At 43.4% G+C, this 18,139-nt stretch overlaps 1 protein-coding gene across 1 annotated transcript in view; it reads right to left on the reverse strand.

Moving 5' to 3' along the window:
- LOC306977683 (cadherin-6-like) overlaps positions 1 to 15,432 on the reverse strand; it is a 191,573-nt gene extending 176,141 nt beyond the window's left edge. The window contains exon 1 of the mRNA XM_079576096.1: positions 15,184 to 15,432. The gene's annotated coding sequence lies outside the window, so the exon portion shown is untranslated. The remainder of the gene's footprint in view (positions 1 to 15,183) is intronic.
- Between the last annotated feature and the right edge of the window lie 2,707 nt (positions 15,433 to 18,139).

The raw sequence follows: 18,139 nt of genomic DNA on the forward strand, positions 1-18,139 counted from the left end.
GCGTCCAAAGTCAGAATTCTACACAATTGTAACTTCAAAAACTAACACTTTATCATGGGAGAGTGCAATAGTCTAATAAGCTACACATGCATATTGTTTGAGTTTGTCTGATTAGTTCAATTCAAAAAACACAAAGGTTTATCTAAGTGTTTTGTTTTAGTTACCTTTTCCTTTGTTCCCACCTGGGAGGTGTTTAGTTAGGTGTTTAGTTGGGGGAGGGGCCGCCCAAACATTTCCTCCATTTAAGCTTTCCTGTGGTGATGTCACTGATGATGTCACCGACACATCATCAGCCTGCACCATTTTGAAGTGTATGTTTAGGAAAGTATTTGTGACTTATCCGGTGATTGTTTTGAATGTGTTAAATAATGTTCAGTTGCCTGTTACTGTTTGTGAGTCACGGCCAGAAGATAAGTCGTGTGTTATTGTAGTTCTCTCAGTGAGGTGGAATGGGACAACTGCTTTTGAGGAGAAAACAAACCAGTGAAACTTCTTCTGACGTTTCCTTTGAAAGCCACTTTTTGGGTCAAAGCTCTGCTAAATACACTCAGCTGATATTTTCACTGTACTGTGTGATATGTGGCCCTCAATGGAAAACACAGATCCTGATGTGACCAATGACAGGTTGAGGTGAATGAAACTAGAATAAGCATTAACCTAATAACCCCGCCTTAACCAAACCATCAGCTTTACCCAAATCTACAAAACTCAGCTAAACGGATCATTTTCGCATTGACGTCACTTTTTTTGGGTGCTTTTTTAATGCGTTTTCGTTATATTTTTGTCACATTTCTGTTTCTCTTTTGTGGTTTTTTGGTTGCATTTTTGTTGCATTTTTGCCATGATTTCATCACTTTTTTGTCACTTTTTTAGCTGCATTTTTGTCACTTTCTTGTTGCTCTTTTGTGGGTTTTTTGTTGTGTTTTCCTCAGATTTGTGTCACTTTTAAGTCACTTTCCTGTTTTTCTTTTGTGGCTTTTCGGTTGTGTTTTTGTTGCATTTTTGCCACATTAATTGCTTTTTGTCAGTTTTTGTTGCATTTTTGTCACACACTTTAGTCAGTTTTTCATCACTTTTCTGTTACTCATTTGTTGTGTTTTTTGTCACTTTTTTGCTGCATTTTTGTCACTTTTCTGTTGCTCTTTTGTCACTTTTTTGTTGTGTTTTTTTGTGTGTGATTTTTGTCACTTTTTCATCACTTTTAAAGAGACTAGATACAAGTTGGTCTTTTTATGCTCACTACTGCCACCTCAGGTCTTACGTATAACTGGCCACCATTCTTCCATACTGAGACATGTTCTTACCTGAGCTTAGATGAGTTGATCCGTACCTGTCTGGTCTTTGTGCGTGTGCTCAGTCGCGCAAAAAGACCAAAGATGTTGTCAGCATTTGGCCTCTCCCAGTATATTCCTATAGCTCCAAACGGCACGTATCAACTCGTCTCCGGTAAGAACATATCTCAGTATGTAAAAAAGGTGGCCTGTTCCTTTAAGGCGATGTTTGAACCAGCTTCTCTACAGCCTTGTTTCCTCCTACACTATTTAGTCCAATCTATTAAAACATGTATTTTCTAAACTCTAATCAAACGAGAAGACTATTTGTAACGAGAGCAAGGGAAAAAAAAAGCTCCACTCGACCATTGTTTTCCATCACAGCCGACTCCAGGACACTCAGCACCACTTAAACCCCATTTAGTAGCACTCATTCCAGAGCTGTGACAATTGAAATTACAGTAAAAACATCAAGGCCACTTCTGTTGGCAAATCTGAGCGCGGCATAAGTGATTCGGTCTCACATCTTCGCTCAAAAGCCCAAAGCCGAACTCATCTTCCCGTAAGCCGCTTGTGCGGGAAAAGCCCGTATCTCGGTCCAAATAGACTCTCCGACTGTGTTTGTGCGTAATCGCCGCCGCAGATAATCAGGCGGCGTTAAGAGCGATGGCGGTCGGCGGGTTCTCGAACGCTTTCGCTCGTCTGTGAGGTGAAAAGAGTTGAAATTTGAGGATATTTACCTTGTTTTGCTGCAGTCACCGGTTTGACTTTAAAGGAGAGAGTCAAAGTCAGAAATTGCTGATATTTTCAACGGAAAAATCTAAAAATGGATCAAGCCAGGTTTAAATTTATGGTTTCACAAAGATCTTTTAACCTCTTATCCCCCGCCTTTAGAGCAACAGTGTCTCTTTTTCGCCCTGTTTTTGTAGTTGTTTGTTGCTTTTTCATTGTTGTTTTCCCGCCACATTTCTGTCACTTTTCTGTTGAGTTTTCGTCATGTGTTTGTCACCTTCTTGTCGCTCTTTAGCCACTTATTTGTTTTTATTATTGCTGCTTTTTGGGCACGTTTTTGTTGCTTTTTTGTAGCTTCTTTGTCGCTTTTTTTGTTCACTTATTTAATGAGTTTTCATCTTTGTTTTCGTTGCTGTAACAGAAGTGAAATAAATGACGATCCTAAACTTGTGAAAAGTCACGATCTGGACATTTTATATAAATATTATTGCGTTTCTTTTTTTTCTTTTTTTTTGGTCTGAGGGGGCGTGGTGTTGCGTAGCTAACAGCTGTAAAGCCGACACTTCTCTCTCGCTCTCTGGAGCGTTTGACAAAGCAGAGCGGCTTCCCATGGAAAGATTGAAACAGTTTCTATGAGTTTTTATATGGTCAAAATTGGTCCAAGGACGGCTGAGAAACATCCTGTTAAAGTCTTCAATCCGAGAATCAGGCTGTTTAAATGTTAAAATTTCAAAACGTGTCAACAATGTTGCCGTTGAAAATTGACTTGAAACAAATATATTTAGGCATTTGTCTCTTCCCATAACGTTAGAGTCTGTCCAGAGGAGAGACGAGTTAATCAGAAAGGAGAGTTTCATAAAACACGCAATATCTCAGTTTCTAGAAAAAAAATCTGTGATTTTGATCAAACTAGCCTCTGTTTAGCTCAGATTTCTCAGGAACCGAGGCACATAGAATTAAATGTTTTCACCTATGGAGAGCGTGTCCACAGAATACGCTGGAGTGCTACAAATATCATGAAAAATGGTCTGTATTGTTGGCATTCAACAGCTAAATCCCAAAACAGTGCGGCCTCAATGTGTTAAAGGGGGCAAGACAAGACCCGTTCTGCGCTCACAGTGTGTTCATCACAGCGCCATTGATTTTCTAGCTAAAAGAGTAATCCTTTATACGCTGTTCGAATGTGTGTGCTCAAAACCAATTCAAAAGGCAGTTAATTAATCGGAGGAAAGAGAATTGAACAACAAGGGCAACATTTGCGCCAAAACTGCAACTGAATGTGTTTTATTCATTTTGGTATTTTCGATGAACCTTTACAGTAAAATTGTTGAGCAATGTCTCATTTTCCATAACATTTAGATTTAATGCCAGTTTGAATCTGTGAAAAGTAAACCTACCACCCACAAACAAATGTAAAGTATGCATTTGAATTCATTTAGTCCCGCCCACTATCAGAGCTTAAGTGTTAAATTGATTGGCGTTGAGGATTCCTGTCACTTGTTCTCATTCTTGCCTCGTTTTTCTCTCGGATTTGCCGGCTCTTTTCCGCCGCCCCTTGGCCGGCGTCCAGCCCTCGCCCAAATCCCCTTTTCCTGCAGCAAAAACCTGTCGCGGCGGAGCCTCAAACGTCTCTCATTTCCTGACGCCGCTGTTTAGTCACGGAGAGTTTTAATCCCACGGAGCCGCTGACCTTCGCCGGGGAAAAGGGGAAAACGGACCCCCGCGGACCCCGCGATTATCTCCAAACGCGCGGCTGAATCAGCGGGGGGGGCGTCGGGTGGGGGGGGGGAGCTCGTCTCATCTGATACCGGGGCGATTATGATGTGGCGGTGATGAGGGGAAGGGGATGTTTCTCGTTAGGGGAGAGCGTGTGGATGACAGCGTGACAGGCTTAATGTAATGGACACAAACAGCCACAGGAAGTCATTTAGAGATGATGGGGGGGGGGGCACGTATCACATTAGTCCAGTCAAGCCTTATCAACACACATTCAAAAGAGACATAAGACAGATATTCAACCTAAACTGGAAAGTGATCAATTAACTTCTTTCTCTAATAAGGGCACAATGGGGATGTACATTTCAAAGGGCCCACATTGTCCAGGTTCTGTATATTTGAGCTGTCGTAATGTTTTAACTAGGGATGTACCGATCCGATATTCGGTATCGTTGGCAGATACGGGCGTTTTGAGAGAATCGGGTCGGATTTAATGAGTGGACGCATTGCTTTGATCCAGGACCGCAGATTCACGGCCTTCATGCTGTCGCTAAGCTAGGCTACGGATTTGATTGATCTTGTTATTGTGTCTTGCACATGAATAAGTGCAGGACCCTCACGGGCTCATACAAGACACATTTCAAAACAGAATAAAATCACAGAAACAGTACAATCAATCATAACAGAACAACATCCACATCACACAGGAGGATAACACGGATAACACGGTAACACCTGCCTCTGAAAAACGCTCTAATTTAAAATTCAAAGCTAAAGCCAAAACCTCTTGCATGTTTATAAAAAAAAAAAGCCAACTGGTGAAACTACCGTAATATCCATAAGCTACAATATATAATGATATATAATAAAAGATATAAAAAGCAGATCGGTGCTTCCCGTGTTATGACCTCATTGTAAATGGTCATACATTCTAATGTTTGATTACAGCGCTGTGGCTTTGTTTAACCTCTTAACCCCCGCCTGAACTGAGCACCTTTTCTCCAGTTTGGAGAAAAAGAGCAACAAAAATGTGTCAAAAAAGCAAAATGAGATGAAAAAGAACGAGGAAAAAGTGACAACGCGGCTACAACATGAGGAAAAAGATCCGTTTTGTAGGTCTTAGTGTTCAAATGAGGGGTGACACTGGCCTATAGGCTGTGAGCTCCAGTCCTGAAGCTTTTTTGTTTGTCACTTATTTCAAGAAGCTTTTAGATTTGGGTAAAGCCGAACTGGAGAAAATGCACTCGGTTAAGGCGGGGGTTAAGAGGTTAAATAAGCTTCTGCGATGTCAAAAAGATCCAGCGTCGCATTCCTGTTTCCGCCCAGATCTTGTATTGATGATGGGAGAGTGCGACCACTGCGCAAAGCCTTCCCCAGCACATCCCAAAGATCCTCAATGGGGCTCAGATCTGGATTCCACCGCTCTTTCACGACGTGAGCCCAGTGAATCCTGGCGTTGTCATCTTGGAATCCGACCCGTGCCATCAGGGGAAGAAGCTTTATCTAAAATGTATCATCTATTTGAGGATTAATCGAAACACTGCAGATGCTGAACACCAGGGGGCAGCGTTCTGAAGGGGGGAGACGTGAGCAGGTTCAGAGAAACGTTGGTCTCCATCAGTGTGGGAGCGATCTCGAGTGCACTCAGTGAACAAACAACAGCACCGTTTATTATCACGCTTTACCGGCCGTGACTAACCAGTTAGGGGGGGGGGGGGGGGGGGGGGGGGTGATGAAGACGAGGAGGAGGAGGAGGAGAGAGAGGGAGATGAAAGGGGGAGGAAACAATCAGAGCGACTTAAGGCGAGACGCTGGTGAATGTGTTAGCTCGTTTTCTCCCTTAACATTCACCCTTTATGAAACTTATTGTATGACTTTTCCAACATGGCGGCGCTCCCTCGTCTATTCTATCACAAATACTGATATGTTTGGTATCCACGTGTTGCACGAAAGGCGACCAGGATGACGCTGTAATCCAAATATGGTCATTTCCTGTGTGGGAGAAGTGCTGCATAAAGTCATTATTCATTCACTCCACATTCTATGGCAGTAAGTTACTATTCTAGGGCAGACTGACCATTTACCACGTGGCTCTAATATGCTGTTTAAATCCTGATCTCTTATTATGTCAGTGCCCTCTGCTGGACACGTGTGGAATTCTTTCCTTTTTTTAAATTTAAGCTGCCCCCTAGTGGCTGGAGTGAGCAAACTGATTATTTCATTCATAACTCCGCACAGGAATGGGCTAGAGACGTACTTTTTTTTTTACATGCTCAGGAATTCATGCTCCTCCCACATTAAATAATCTCCTGGGCCGCATGTGGCCCGCGGGCCTCGACCTTGACACACGTGCTCTGGGCCCATTTCCTCAAAATAAGGTTTTTCATTCCACTCTTTCAACTTCTCCACTGCCCAGTCTTGTACTTAAGAATATATTGAAGCTTTTTTTTTTCTTCCCCTAATTCCAAGCCTAAATTTCAAACCACAAAAAACAAGGCAATATTTTTTTCACCTATAAATAACTTATTCAAAAACTGAACCAAATATCCAGAGTCCCCTTTGAAAAAAAAATCTTTAACTTATCAACAAAATCATGAATTCAAACATTGATTCGTTATCATTAGATTGTGACAATTTCGGCCATTTTTATGCAGAAACATTTTTATCTCATATTTATGTCAGTCATTTACAGCATTAGTTTCAAATAAATCTCTCTAATGTGTCTTTTTCCCCAATTCCCGCGCAGTGTCTACAAAGCAAACCATGTAGTTGCACAAAATGCAGGCAGAGGGAGCAATGGCCCGACTGCTGCAGCATAACGCCTGTATGAGGGTTACCAGAGCGCGGGCTGGCGTTTTGAGAAGCAAAACAACGGTTGACAAAACGGGGACAGTATTTGAGCGTTTCGTCAGGTCCAGCTGCTGAACCAGACTCCGCGGCCACCACTCAGTAAATCAGGCTGCAGGCGGCCCATCTGGAGCAGACTTAATGTAATGAGGGAGGGGTCAGCGGTCGCCCTCTGCCCCGCTCCCGCTGCTCAACCCGGGGGTAAAACCGAGCGCCACGCGACCCGAGAGGCCCAGATGGACGCGGCTTTGGCAAAACGGTATTAAACTCATGCACAGAAATGACCAGTTCCATTTCCAGTTTAGATTTACCAATGAAAGTCCACATTTGCCTCTAAAGGGGGCAACACTTTCTTTTTTTAGATTTTGAGCCAAATTGGTCTCTTAACATAAACTTTCACTCGGAAACAAAAACACACCTAATCTTCACAGTAACAAGTTTAATCATAGCACTGACTCAATGCTTCTCCATACATTTATTTTCTTAAAATGCATTTGCACATTGGCAATATCTCCACTTCAGTCGCTCCTATAGACTCAAAGGTTTCCAGCCTTGGACTGAACAATTTGGGGAAGATTTTCCGCAGAGTGATTTTTTATGATCTAACTCTTAGCCTGATTTACTGAGTTTCAGGGGCAGATCTAGGAAAAAATTAAGGGGTGGTAAGCAGGGTCAGGGGGTCATTTTTGAGGTGGCAACACATTTTACAATATCGAATGTTTATAGTAGCAGGTTTTGCTTGATCACAAGGCAGTTTTTTCCGTTAAAGTAGTAGCATCGTCCATAATTCAAGTAGGGGGTTTCTTACTAAAAAAAAATATAAGAAAAAATCATCATCTTGGGGGCCACGGGAGTTGGCACTTGGCTCTTTAATTATTTATAAATGTGTTCTGGATCTGTATTGAAACAATGCATTTATAAAGTGCCGGGTTGACGACTACACTAGAATTTAGACAGTTCCAGACAAGGACAAAACCTGGCTGAGATCAATGGGGGTGGGAGGTGGGGTGTCCTTTACTAGGGGTGGCAGCTGCTACCCGTGCCACCCCTCTAGATCCGCCCCTGCTGAGTTCTGAATTTCAAAAAATAAGGCAGAATTTCAATGTTTACAGATTTTTTTTTCTCACAAATAAGCCGCTAATTTATCCCAAATCCTCTGAAAATGTCTTTGTAGCGAATTTGTCAACACAATAAAGCCTTGGCTCTATCCATTATCCAGATTTGGCCATTTTTACGCGTAAAACGGCTTAACATAAAATGACAGAAAACTCGTAATTCATTTTTTCCTCATATTGATGTCAGTAATCCACAGCAAAAGTTTCAAATTGATATCTCTGAATTTAAAATGTTTCCATATTCACCTGCCGTGTTCCTCTGTAATTGTCATGTTATGCTGTACACATCCAACCTTATTTTCACAACAGGAGCCAGAGCAGGATCAAAAACAATAATAAGACAGTTACAGTAATAAGGAATGTGAATATATACCTCTCAGTACAATCAGCGGCCAATTAGAAATGACAGAGGCCGATCAGCGTGTGTGATGTGGAGCCAAAAGCGCCTCCCACTCTGTATGTTGCCGCTATATCTTTGAAGATGAAGCAACATGAACGCAAGCCTGAAGAAGAAGAAGAAAAAAAAATGCTGCTGCGTTTTATGACATCATTCTGCGCAGGCCCCCGCTGTGCGACTGTAACGGAGGCAGGTGAAGCGTCGACGGTTAATCTGCGGCGGCGGGAGTAGAGACGGTCAGAGAAAGCAACGGTGGATCGTTCGTTTGTTGGGTTTTGGAAACGGGACGGGCTAAACCTGGAGTGCTACGGTCACCAAGCCAAGTCCTGAAGAAGGTCTGTGGGTTTTGTGGCAGTGGTCAGTGTTAAGATTTTTGCTAGTTTTCTCCCTTAAAAAATTCTCCCTTGATATTTGTGTGTATTTGACCTTTTAGTGACTCGGTGGCGTTTTGGGTGCAGCAAGGCAACTTTGCTTTCCCTCAAAATGGCCTCTATGACGCTCCAGGATCAATTGTTTTTTGGGTTTCTGGCCCGTTTCTGGTACGAACCCCTAAAAACAATTGATCCTGGAGCGTCATAGAGGGAGGGAAAGCAAAGGTGCCATGCTACACCCATAACGCCACCGAGTCAGTAAAAGGTCAAATACATGCAAATATCAAGTCTTTTTTTTCACATAAAAAGTTGCATAGTGCACCTTTAACATCTTAGTTTTCATGTCAGAGTATAAAAAATACAAAACCTACCCTTTAAGATGCTTATTTCATGACGTTTTGTCCGCTAGGGAGCTGGTCATATCCAGGAAGTAACAAAAGGTCGCCTTCCTACACATTTTCATTCACAAAAATGGACATATTCTACATCCACGTGTTCTACACAAGGCGCCCAACATGATGTTATAATCCAAATATGGTCATTCAGTCTCTGGGAGAACCCTGCTACAAAACAGTGGAGAGAGGTGCTGGAAGTTTTCTCAAAATTTGTTTTTTGTTCCACTTTTACAACAGTATCTCCACTATAGTAGCGCCTACAGACTCCAAACCTTATTCAACAACGACACAAGATCTAACATCCCCTCCCCTGTTACTAATATGTCAACAAAATAAAAGTATACATTTAAACCTGGCTCTATCCATTATTTAGGTTTCATCGCTGAAAATATGGGCAATTTTTATGAGTAAAATGTCTTGAAAACATGAAATATTTATATCAGTAATGTTCCCCAAAGTTTCATATTGAGATATATATATATATATATATATATATATATATATATATATATATATATATATATATTTATATACATATATATATTGAAGCATTTCCTGGGTACGTAGGACCTAAGGAGGAGCTTTTTGGGAGAGAACAGCCACTGGGGGGATTCAGAGATCACTCAAAGGTGCGCAAGTGGGTGGACACACAGCTCCAGGTCTGTTTTTGACAACAGAACAACTTTGTAACGTGGTAAAAAGCTCTAAAAAGTCGATTTAAAGAGACTAGATGCAAGTTAGTCATTTTATACTCACGACTGCCACCTCAGGTCTTACGCGTAACTGCAGCTTCTATATTAAGGTCGTGCATGACGGCAATTCGGATCCGAATTAACATCTTTTTGTTAATTCAATACTTATTTTTAACATTTTTAAACTCCGTAGAGTCCCTTTAACAATAAAACAATATTAAGAATATGTTCAGTAAAGAAATTGAAATGAATTACAGATGTGTTTTGAATTATAGTACTTCAATCAGAATGAATCTTTCTGTAATTGTACTAGTTTAGGATTTTAAAGGAAGTTTATACAACTTTTCAATAATGTTCAAATCATTTTTATATTGTATCAAGTATAAATAGGACTAATCCAAGTCTGACGTAGTTCTAGATTATAACTCTTACAAGGGAATCCCTCAAAAATGTGGAGAAATGCCAATATGAAGAAAATAACTAAGAAGAGCTACAGAAAAGCCGTCCGTGCACCATCGTTTGCGAAACCCTCCTTTACAATATCACGTCTGGTAATCTCCCCTGACTTTCCTAATCCGCACTCGACTCCAGCCTCGGTGCCGTTGGTTTTCTGGCTCGCTCAGGGGAGGTCTGTGTTTGCGCGGGCGTTAAATATTCATGCTCCTGCCGACGTTCTCCGCGGCACTTTGATCACGGCCAGATCCCACCGTTCCCCCCCCCCCCCCCTTTCATCTGACGACTTCAAAACGGCGACCAACGCCGCGCTCGCTCCGCGGCCCGGACCAGCGCGGGCAGGCGGGCGGGCGGGCGGCGCAGTCAGGGAGGTACCGAAACGTGTCAGCGTGCAGAAGCAGCAACAGCAGCAACAGCAAGAGACGGTCAAGACAAAGTGGATGAGATGAGAGGGAATCATGACTTAACCTCAGGGACAGGGTTTATACAGAAAGAAGAAAGTCAAATGTAATGCCTGGATATTAGTCCAGTTAGTGCAATGAAACCCGGGGTGGAACATCTCCATCATATTGAGATATATATTGGCTTCTTCTCATCTTTGATTGTTGGTTTGTCCTCAAGTTTATCATTAAAGGGATATTTCAGGATCTTTGACATAGGGCCTCATTTCCTAGTCATCCAGAGTGTTGCTGATTTCTGGAGATATTTTTCTTTGTAATTCATGCAGTTCTTATATTTGAAGAGTTTCGTGGCGCTAGGCTAGTGCAAGTCTATGGTATCAGCTAGCCTGCATTAACAACAGTCTGACCCGCTCCACAGAGCACCTGAGGCAAATCACTTATAACACCAGACTAACCATATAAATGTCTGTGTGGATAGAATCAATTTTGCATCACATGAATGATCACATTTTGGGGGACTATTTTCAAGCAGATCACTCCGCCGTCGTGTAGCTTATACAACCACGAAGCTGATGCTGCTCCAATAAAAGTTATTTTAAATGCAAAATGGTCAAAATTATTCTATGGACACAGACATTTCCCAATATATTCCCATAGCTCCAAACGGGGGTGAAGTTGGAAGCTACCTCGCTCTTCCACGGGCACAAAGACCAGGCAGGTACGCATCAACTCATCTACGCTCAGGTAAGAACATTATCTCAGTATGGGAAACAGTGGCCTGATCCTTCAAAGTGGCAGGTAACATTTGGAAAAGACTATCCACATGCAGTGACCAAAACAAGTTTGTCAAACAATGATTTTTAGCAAGAGATAAATCTGGCTGAAGATCATTTAGGGCAGTGGTTCCAAACACCATCTCATGAAATATTTGACCTTCCAAGTACCACTAGGACAAGGTCAAGTTAAAATCAGGAATAAACCGGGTTAAAAATGCGCTAAATTGACATGAATTGGATTGTTTAATGTCTAACCTGGGTCTAAACCATGTCTAAGTCAGAAAAACACCTAACTTAGATGCATTACTAAAGCTTTTCTGAAATCATAGATAGATAAAGAGGCACTTCCTGGAAAAAAGCAGGCCCCACCTCATGACATCAGCAGGTGGAACGCACCGTTTGGAGCACAAGAGGAGGCAGACTCTAAAACACCACCCGAAGGATGTTTTTTCGAAAGGGAACTTTTCAGAAGGGGACTTCTCAGATTATTGAAAAGACATGTAAACAGCATAATCTGACAAAGACATAATCTGATTTATTTCTGATCGTTCACACGTGTGCATAAACTAACCAACAAAATTGAGCAAAAAGGCCAAAAAAAGATGAAGTAAAATGAATGGACATTTTTAATTAAGAACACAGTGGAAATATTTACTAAATCATCTCTACAGCTCTTTCTTTACATCCTTATTAAAAGTTAAAGCGCCGAGATCCCTACAAATACTAAGAAACCTACTGCACAGTCGACTCCGTTTGAACCCTGGACCTTTGCGTTTAGATGATCCGATTTCTGAAGTGAAAATAGACACATCAGATCTGATTATTGGGTTATCTGATTACTCCAGTTATCTGATTTCTCTGGCCATGTAAAAGTAGCCTGTGATGTCAGTGTCAGAGATGTCGAAAAGGGGAAGCAGCCTCTTGAGACGTTTCAAAAAGGCAGATAAAATGAATCTAATGTAAAGCTGGAAGAAGCAAAGAACACTATAGACAAAATCTGTTCAAATAAAAGCATCCAATTAATAATTCTTGCCACAAATCCGGTGTTACATCAAAAAACGAAGCTCGACAACAACCAGGGAAGAGAAATGCAATGACGGCAGACAAAAGCTCAAGCTAATCCAATAAATAACACTTGAGTGAACGGATAAACGCACATCGCTCTTGAAAACATAAATCCAATGGACAGAACGCCGAGATAAGGTCACGGAAAACGATACACGCTTAAAACCCATGACTATAGAATGGAAATAAAAGGCTATTAATCAAGCAGGTTTATTCCTCCCGTGGGGGCGATTGCGTTTGCGGCTCCGGTCGTAAAGAGGCACAATCTTAGTCACATGCAAAGTAAAACACAGATCGATTACGCCCGTGCAACGGAGGGGACTCAAACCTCAAGACTCGCAAAGGTTAGAGTAGATATAAAGAACGAAGAGCAAAGTGTGTGGTTGAGTTTAAAAGATCTATTTCGCAAAGGATTACAGTTCTTTTAAAAGTCAAGGGGTGGAAAAATGATGTGAATTCAAACCCTGCCTTGAAACTATAGGACTAATGAAAGCATGGTGTAGCAATGAGGAGATGAAAAGTCAGGAGAGCAGTTTAAACTTGGCCAAATCTTGGACCAAACCAGGTCTCGGGTGTTGTACGTCAAACCTTCAAGGCCCTATGTTTGATATTGTCATTGTAGAAGCAGCATGTGTTGGAAAAGCCTTGTTAGTATTCCTTACTGGGAATATCAAAATGTGCTTAAAAAGTAATATTTGTGATGAATTGGGAAGGTTAGGTTTGGAGAAAAACTAGGGCGACCACCTCAAATAGTATTGAAAGTTTGGACAGGCTTGAGAAATTCAAACTTAGATTAAATAAAGATCAGGATTCTTTTGCTTTATTTGGCCCAAAACTTACAGAAAATATAGAAATAGGTCACAACATACTCTAATTCGGAAAGCTGGGACACAATAATGAACATTTAGTGCAAAATGTATGTTGTTCTTAATGCCTCACATGCAACAAATCTATGCATTGAAAAATTATGGAACATTAGCTTAAAGGTGCACTATGCAACTTTTTATGTGGAAAAAAAACTGAATATTTGTGTATATTTGACCTTTTAGTGACCCAGTGGCGTTATGGGTGCAGCATAGCACCTTTGCTTTCCCTCACAGCGCCGTCTTTGATGCTCCAGAATCAATTGTTTAGGGGTTTCTGGTACAAACCCTTAAAAACAACTGATCCTGGAGCGTCATAAAGGCCACTGTGAGGGAAAGCAATGGTGCCGCGCTGAACCCACAACGCCACTGAGTTACAAATATACACAAATATTCAGTTTGTTTTTTTCACTTCAAGGGCTACCTTCAAGTTGAGGAATGCCGTAAAATTTGGATCTTCGACAAAATGGGCAAAACGGACAAAATAAATATCGAAAATGTCATCAAAACATGCAGTGTTTGTGTTCTTTAGGAATTCATGCCATTAAAGATGATGAAATGTTGATGTGATGCTGCGTGAAACAACCGTGATGCTTTTCTGTGACATGTAAGGCCTTCATTTGGGCACAATTCCTTAAAACTGGGGGAAAAACCTGTGGATAATTTGTCGTTCTCTATGTGTCTAAACAGGTGGGACCGAGGAACGAAGGTCTAAATGGACAAGTGATCCCCTTAACAACTACAGCTTAGCAACTGAATATTCCTTCTTCATGGGTTTGTAAACTTAACTTGGGGTGTTTTAATCAGCAACAATCTACTCTCCATTATCTCATGGCTTCGTCTCGTAACTGGCTGACGCAAAGGTTCACTTTACGCGTAGCCCCCACTTGACAAACTCCTCAGCAACTTAATCCCCTTCATTCCCATTCAGCGACAGCTTCCCCGCCGCGGCGCAACAAATGAACAACAACACCGAGAGAGAGAGGGAGAGAAAGAGAAAGAGAGAGAGAGAGTGTCGAAAAACTTTACGACCAATCTCCAAAATTACCCCCTGACAATCACGGCGCGCCGCTCGCACGACGCGGCTTAATTCCTCCGCGCAAACCTCTCGCCCTGCATTATTCACCAGACGCATCAAATATTCATCCGAGATCTATCACATCGCCTGACGGTTGTAGCAGCTGGAAGTTTTTTTTTTTTTTTTTTTTTTTTGAGGAAAAGTACGTAAATTAACGTTTTGGGGATGGGGAGGCTGAAGGTGGGGGAGAGGAGTGTGTGCGTGTGTGGCGAAACGCAATGCAGATTCGTGGGGAGAGAGTCGGCGATTGGGCTTCATCATATGTACAGTAAAAGAAGAAGAAGAAGAAGAAAAAAAAAGAGTGTTCTCCATCTCCATCTGATACGAAGCTCATTGTCAAGGTGGGGACGTGGAATTCCGATGCCTTTGCGCTTTAGATTCAATACGGGGTGCGATTTGGGGCAAAGGGATGGAAGGTTTTGGATACGCGTCAAAGGTAGAGCGCGCGCGGAAGGATGTCGCAGCAAAAACGAATGACAACACTCGCAGGTAAAAGTTCACAACCCAAAATGAAGCCACAACAACGCGATACGATTGAATGCGGAGCGCGGAGGCACGGTTCGGACGCGCGCGTGCCGCCAAAAGCGCGCACCGGAAAGCTCCCATATCATCCGGCGATAACGACAACAAGCCGCGATAAAAGTTCACAAAGCGGCCGAATTCGGGACAGATTTGCGTGAAAGTTCGCCACATCCCGGGGCCGAACAAAGTCACCGCAGTCGGTTATTTTTGTTTGTTTGTTTGGTTTTCTTTTTACGCACGGGGCAAACGGAACACCTCTCCCCACTGTGCCCGCTCTCATTGGGATGCGCGGGGAGCGACGCGAGAGGTGGTGGTCAGCACAACGGCGGGGGATAGCGCATCGAGCGGAGCGAGCCGTGCCAACGCTGTGTCCAAAACCCATCCAAGCCCCGGACTGCCCTGCCTTCTGCGCTTCTGTTTTTTTTGGAGACACGGATAATAAGCGAGCAAGTCTCATAACCAAGTTGCAAAGCAGGTTTAAAAACTCACCTTTAGTAGTGGAGTTTATCCTTTTTTCTTTTTGGAGGTGGGGGTTGACGACGGAGAGCGCACGTATCCGAGAGAGTGAGAGAGGGTGTGTGTGTGGTATTGCGGGGTTTTGCTCCCTGACGCTCGCCGCTGCTCCGCGCTGTGTCGTGGATGTCAGCGCTACAGAGGAGAGAGGCTGAGAGGAAGGCGACTCGACTCGACGGCCCTTCCCATTGGCTGCCATGCGCACGCACACACACATACACACACACACACACATACACACACACACACACAAGAGCGCAAGAGTCCCCGGGAGCGGAGGAGAGGAAGGACGGAGGGAGCGAGCGAGCGAGCGAGTTGGATGGGAGGGAGAGGCGCGCACAGTCAGTCACAGGCTGCGGTTACGAGACCACAGCGGAGGAGAGGAGGAGGATCGGCGAGGTTAGGGGCGCGTGGTCAACTTTTACGGGAGCGATAATGAGGTTTAATCAAGCCTCGGTGGAGCTCGCGTGGGCTGGAGCCTCTTCAAGCGAGGCAAATGTACTTTTGGATAATCCGTGAATTAGGTTTTATTTAGAGTGACCCCAGACAGCTGCGAAAATGTGGCCAATGTGATATTAAAGTGAGCTTACGTGACAAAATGTGTTACGGGGTGACCACCTTAAACATTCGTCAATTAAAGGCGCATTATGCAACTTTTTATGCGGGAAAAAAAAATACTTGTGCGTATTTGACTTTCTAGTGACCCGGCGGCAATGAGTGGTCAACATGGCGCCTTCACTTTCCATCACAGTGGCCTCTACGACGCTCCAAGATCAATTGATTTGTTAGTTTTCTGGTGAGAGGCTCAGTCGGTAGTGAAAACCTTCCAAACAATTGATCGTGGCGCGTAATAGAAAACACCGTGATGGAAAGTCAAGGCGCCATGTTGACCACTCATGCATCCGCTGGGTCCTTACAAGGTCAAATGCGCCACCCTTCGAGATCGGGTGAGGAGCTCAGTTACCCGGGAGGAGCTCGGAGTAGAGTCACTTCTCCTTCACGTCGAAAAGGAGCAGCTGAGGTGGCTCGGCAAGGCCTCGTGGAAGACCCAGGACACGCTGGTGGGACTATGTCTCTGAGCTGGCCTGGCGTCGCCTCGGGGAAGTCTGGGCATCTCTGCTGAGACCGCTGCCCCCACGACCCGGCCCCGGATAAAGCGGAAGAAAATGGATGGATGGAGTTTCAGACAAACATTGTTGAATGGGCATGTCAGGTGCAAATAGGGCATCCGGGTAATGAGAGGCGTGGTTAGGTGAAGGCAAGGGTGTTTGGTAATGAGGAAAATGGGTTGGTTGAATCACGGTCCTGCTCCTGAACTGAGTCAATAAAATATTTAACTTAACAAAGGAACTTTATGTAGTATGATTCCATTAGCAACATTGAAAAAGGTGGACAACGGTCTTAATGGCTGTGCACTGTGCAGTACAAACAAAAGATGGACAGGACAGAATCCAATGTAAATGTTTCCACTGACACGGTGCCCATCTACAGTTGGTTTGGCACTAAGCTCCAAATCTGGAACCCAAATGGAACTTGGCTGTGGCACCGATCACTGCCACGTCTCAAAACAATAAACCCCAAAACCATAAAATACTCCACAACCATAAAATATTTGATAAAACCAAAATGCTACGTGTTTGTAGCCTGAGTCTGTAGCAGAATCTTGTGTGTTTCTGTTGCCGTTGAAATACTATTGTTGTTCTTGGCAAATGCTACACCCACCCACAGAGGCCAACCCTCCTTATGCATTTATCTGATTGGGACGATGAGCACACATGACGACATCAGCGTAAACACGCCGGATTGTAACCACAGGCTCATCTATCTATCCTTTTGTTTCCTCTTGTGATGCCTCCACTGTGCTGCAGGTGTGGGGGGCTCTTGGTGCCTCTAGTGTTTAGAATCAGGGGTTCCCACAAGCCCCAAAATCACTCAACCAACAAGTCTGCCCCCCAATTGTTTAACTTAAAGGGGGGTATTATGCAAAATCGACTTTTTCAAGCCTTTTTCATGCCTGAAGTGTTGCCTTGGCACATTCACGTATTTTTGAGTAATCTGTAAAAACTGATGGCAGCCATTTTAGGGATAGCTTTGCCTGAGTCCTCCTAGGAACGCCCCCACCTCCTGGAGACGCCCCCAGCTTTCTTCACCAGCCGAGTAACCAACCACTGCTCCTCAGCAGAACCCCCTCCCCACTGATGCCACAGACAGCGTGTGGAGGGGGCGTGTCGGAAAGGGTCAGAGGTTCTTAAAGAGACAGAGGCCTATTTCAAGACATTCACTACAGCCATTTTGAGAGAGCAATTTTATACAAGGCAGTTATTCTAATTTACTGCATTGACAGACCAACAGAAGGTTTGGTCATCATTGTGATATAGACTGGTGCTATGTGATTGAAAAAAGCATAATACCCCCTCTTTAATACATATTTAAATAATTTCAGGTACAAAACATTTAAAATCTGGTTTAATGGTGTTTGTTTGGATGCTGTGTTTTGATATTTGGCTTAATGATCATGGCCAGCGACGACTCTCTGCAGTAAAAGTAAAAACTCAGCTGACCCCTACAAAGATGAGTCACTGGAGATCATATTGCTATGATTTTTAAACGATCGGCTTTTATCTTTTCTCATCCTAGTCTGGTGATCTGCAACCATACGCCCCATACATATTTCCAGAGTCCACCCTCTCCCGCGTCTGTTTTTAGCGCTCTCTCTCCTCCCCACTCCACTGTGCTGTGTCTCAGAGCAGCAGCAGCAGTAGCAGCCGCCTGTTAAACAAACCGCTCTAAACACTGGTGCAGTTTATAAGCTCATAGAGTGGTGATGATGCATTCAAGGGCACGGGGGTTTCTGATCTTCGGATAGGACACCCTGCCAAGGCTGTGCGCCCTCTCTCTCTCTCCCTCTCTCTCGCTGTCTGCCTCTCCCTGT

Source organism: Gobius niger, assembly GCF_951799975.1.
Source record: "Gobius niger genome assembly, chromosome: 18".
Classification (NCBI taxonomy): Eukaryota; Metazoa; Chordata; class Actinopteri; order Gobiiformes; family Gobiidae; genus Gobius; species Gobius niger.